This window comes from Acanthisitta chloris, unplaced genomic scaffold (genome assembly GCF_000695815.1).
Source record: "Acanthisitta chloris isolate BGI_N310 unplaced genomic scaffold, ASM69581v1 scaffold20605, whole genome shotgun sequence".
Lineage (NCBI taxonomy): Eukaryota > Metazoa > Chordata > Aves > Passeriformes > Acanthisittidae > Acanthisitta > Acanthisitta chloris.
The window spans coordinates 1-4,666 of record NW_008675916.1 but is presented as its reverse complement, the minus strand read 5'-3'; positions in this window follow the sequence as shown (position 1 = coordinate 4,666).

Here is a 4,666-nt window from a genome sequence, read left to right as displayed (position 1 = left end):
GATTTCATCAAAAATAATGCTTCTCCTCCAGCCACATAGGAAGGCTGTGGTGAACTCAGGATATGATATCTCATTAATCTTCTTCCAGTGTCTTGCTTACAACATCACGTTTCATCTTTATCCTTCCTCAAAGATAAACTAGAGCAAAACATAAGCAAAGCTGTAATGGAAAAGGTATAGAAGGACAGGGAGAGAGAAGAGGACGAGCAGAAGAGCTATTGGCCCTTTACCTGTATGGGAGAGCTGGGCTTTTGGGAGATGCTAATTTGAGGTAGTGGGGAGATTGGCTTAAGATATGTGTTCCATGGATGATGGGGAAAACTAGAAGATTCATAAGGACACTGACATGCAGCATTAAGGTGTTCTAATATGAGAAGAAACTCTCAGACACATGTTTTTTTAAGAGGTTCTGTGCATGACAGATGCCATTTTCTCAGATTTTTCATAAGAAGTCATCCTCAAAGGAGAGTTTGCTGAAAAGTGTGGGCAGGCTGGCTGATCACACACTGCTCTTAACAGGTATTAGGTGTCTTGGGTACTGCAAGTAACTTGTCTGGGCACATGTGTCAGAGCACCATGTTACTGCTGACAGTGTCCCACCTGGCTTGTTCAGAGCAATGCCAATATTTGCCTAGCTCCCGAATTTTTAGCAGTAGTCATCAGCTAGAGGCTTTATTGCACTTGGATATCATTGTTGTCTGTCAGGGTGATATGTATACTCTATAAAGATATTAAATTTCTTTTAAAATATGTATTTTTATTAGAAGAACTAGCAAGTTAGAAGACTAACTTTAGACTACTTCTGGCTTTCAAACAGTAAGGATTTCATTCATGAAAATCCTTACTTTTGTTTGATACTATCTTTGTATTTCTGGTTATTTCCAAAGCTTTTTCTGTGTCTGTGATACCAAACACTTTGTGGAAAGGGTAATATCTCAGGCTCCACATGCTGCAGGTTCTTGACCCATTTGCTTTTATATCCTGAATGCAAATGTTTTATCAGTAGAACACAGATACAAAATTCAGCTATTGATGGATTAGGAAACCCAACTGGTTCTACTTAAGTGTGTGGGACATTTGCTGCTGGCTTTTCTGAAAGGCAGGAGTGAGCTGTGTTTTATTTTTACCTAATCCTTTCATGACTTTTAGGTAAAAATATTTTTATACAAATTGCAGAACAAAATATTTTACTTGTAAGAAAATGTCCTATTGAATTAGAAAGCTGTGACTAACTTTCCTATTTTCTGATTGTGAGATAACTCACCATTGTGCCAACTCAAATAACCAACCAGTTACTGAGCATATTTTTAGGAAGCAAAAGGGGTTTTTTTGAGCCAGACCAAATTATGAATGCTCTGATTTATTTTAGTGTAAAATCAAAACTTCAGTTATGGACTGTATTTTCTTTTTTTTGTAACTGATGCATTTTCAAGGAACTAGCCTGTGCTTTTTGTGTTTGCTGTGTAGCATGACATTGATTCAGAAAGTGAGTCTGTTCTTAAGGAGGTATTACAGCCTTGTTCATTCAAGTGCCAAACCTACCAAGATTTGGTTGTTGTTCTCGCAGTCCTTGAGTGTGGATTGCCTGCATTTTTTCTTTTTTCTTTTTTTTTTTTTTAACCTACTGACAAACTAAGAGCTTGCCTGTGCTGGAAAGATGCATTGTGTTATCTTCTTTGGCACAGCTAATACAGTCCAATTCTCCCTTGTGGGCATTATATGTGGGTATGGGAACACTAACAGTAGACATTACTCAATTTTTAGTTCCATACTACTTAGCCAAACTTCTAATGTTTGGGCTAAGAGTTTTCATGCCAAGTATTTGCCCTAGGCTGTTTTTTTTTTCCTTTGTAGTGCCAGATAAAAGAGTTTTTCTGTTTCCAGCAATGATAAGAAAAATATTTTAGGATTTTTTGTAATGTCAAAAAGGATGGCAAGTTTCTTTATAAATGCTCTGGTATTATCACAGTTTGGAATGGAATGCAGGCAAGATGATGCCTTTGTGTCAGTGGCAGCTGCACCTTTGGCCACCCATGGAATGTTCCCATGATAGGTCAAGTCAGAAGCCTGCTGAGCACTACAGTGTGTAGACCACTTTTTATGTTTTACTTATTGAAGATTTTGCCTAGACCAAGCATGTCCCAAGTCAAGACTGAGAACGTGTCTCACAGATTCACAGAATAATTTAGGTTGGAAGGGACCACAGTGGGTCATCTGGTCCAATCTCCTTCCTTAAGCTGGGCCATCCTAGAGCACATGGCTTAGGATTGCATGCAGACAGTTCTTGAATACTTCCAGTGAGGGAGAATCCACAACTTCTCTGAGCATCTGTTCCAGTGCTCAGAGACAAACATGGTAAAGAAGGTGGAACTTCCTGCCCATGCCTTTTAGCCCATTACCTCTTGTTTTATTGGTTTCTACAAGCAAGAAGACTCTGACTCCATCACCTTGGCACCTCCTGTTCATGTACTTGAATATATTGATGAAGTCCCTCTCAGCTGTCTCTTCTCAAGACTGAACAAGCCCAACCTCCTCAGCCTTTCCTCATATGTGAGGTGCTCCAGTCCCTTAATCATCTTCTTTGCCCTCTGTTGTGTATGTCCAGGTTAATTAGGTGTTCTCTGACCCAATCCTTTTTGACCAAGGAATGTCTTTCTCCCAGCCTCCATTTACCCTTGTCTCTTGGGTCAGAGATACCTGTGGGCTGGTCTTATCCATGAAGTCTGGTGCAAAGGAGGCGTTCAATAACTGCCTTCTCTGCATCCTCTGTTACCAGGGTCCCCTCTCCATTAACTAGTGGGCTCACATTATCCTTTGTTTTCCTTTTGGTATATATGTATTTTGAAAAGCCCTTTTTGTTATCTTTGATATCTTTGGCCGTATTCAATTCTAAGCTGGCCTTGGCCTTTCTTGTCTTTGAAGTCTGGTGCAAAGGAGGCGTTCAATAACTGCCTTCTCTGCATCCTCTGTTACCAGGGTCCCCTCTCCATTAACTAGTGGGCTCACATTATCCTTTGTTTTCCTTTTGGTATATATGTATTTTGAAAAGCCCTTTTTGTTATCTTTGATATCTTTGGCCGTATTCAATTCTAAGCTGGCCTTGGCCTTTCTTGTCTTATATCTACCTGCTCTGGCCACCTCTCTATATTTGCTTCTAGTGGCCTGACCCTGCTTCCACCTCCTGTTCATTTCTTGCTTATGTTTCAGTAATGGCAGGAGCTCTTGGTTCATCCACAGAGGTTTCATGTGCCCTTCGGTGAATTTCTTTCTCATTGGGATGCATCGTTCTTGAGCCTGGAGGAAGTGAGCCTTAAATAACAACCAACTCTCTTGGAACCCTCTTCCCTGCAAGTCTTCCTCCCATGGGATTAGCCCAAGAAGATCCCTAAACAAGTTAAAGTTAACTGTCCTGAAGTCCATAGCTGTAGTTTTAGTTGCTGTCCTCCTACCGCTTTGTTTGATACTGAACTCTACAATCTTGTGGTTACTACAGCCAAGGCTATCCCCAAACTTCATGTTGTCAACAAGACCTTCCTTGTTGGTTAGTATAAGGTCACGTAACGTGTTATTTCTTGTGGGAAACTCCACTACCTGTGACAAAAAAATTATCATCAATCATTTCAATATAGTTCAAGAATTTCTGCTGGAATCACAGCCCATTATCATTGTAGGAGGTACTGCATCCAGGCAAATGCACCAGCGCTGAGACTGGGCACCAGCATCCTGTCAGCTTCCCATGGCTCACTTCAGGCTCCTCTACTCTCTCCACTGTGGCCTAATTCCTTCATGATCTCTGTAATGAGCTTCTGTCCCATGAAAAGTAGATTGTGAAGAGTTGAGGGGGGGAACAGGGCTGTTAGTTGGGAACCATTAGGATGGTGGAAACCTTGATGGCAAAATGTTTGAGCTTGCCAATTTAAAGACTTTTAGACAGAATTAAACTATGAATGTAGCATATATTCTTGTTAAATATCAGAAAATTATTAAGAGAGCAAGTAGCAGGGCTGAGCTAGGGTGGGTAGTGAGGACAAAGAGAGGCATTAGGTATGTCTGAACTGTAGGTGATTTCTCAGTCAGAGTTTGGAAATGCTTAAACACCACATGATTCTCAAGGGTTGAGTCCTTATCTTAAGGACTGGAGTCTCTGTTGGACACTAAGTGATTAAACCTTTCCTTGCAGTGAGGGAGTTCTTGACTGATCTTTTTCTTGCAAGTTTACTGATGTTTAACAGAGATGAGAATTATCCCTCCTGGTGGGGATGAGATTAGAACCTCTCTCTTCTGCTTGGTCACTGACTTCGATGTAAATTGTAGAAAGAAGCTTGTAGCTGTCACAACTGCTTGATCATGAAAGGGGGATGGGAAAGCTGGTGGGAGCCTCAGAGCCACAGATCATGGCTCCATAAGGAAACCAGCTTCAGGAGCAAGGGGTGGGTGAGTCAGGCGTGTGACAGGCAGATGCCTGCAGGTGCAGAGTGAGATCTGTGTGATTGAGACACAAAGGAGCTACAGTGGCTGGGTAAGAAAATTAGGGAGAAGGAACTTAACGTTTGCCGGGAAGCAGATGAAGCTGATATGTATGTCTGGGGCTGAACCTCTCCCCTCCTTCCCAAACACATGCAGTTCCTTGATAAGATCAGCATCGAATCATTGGTATGGGTGGGTG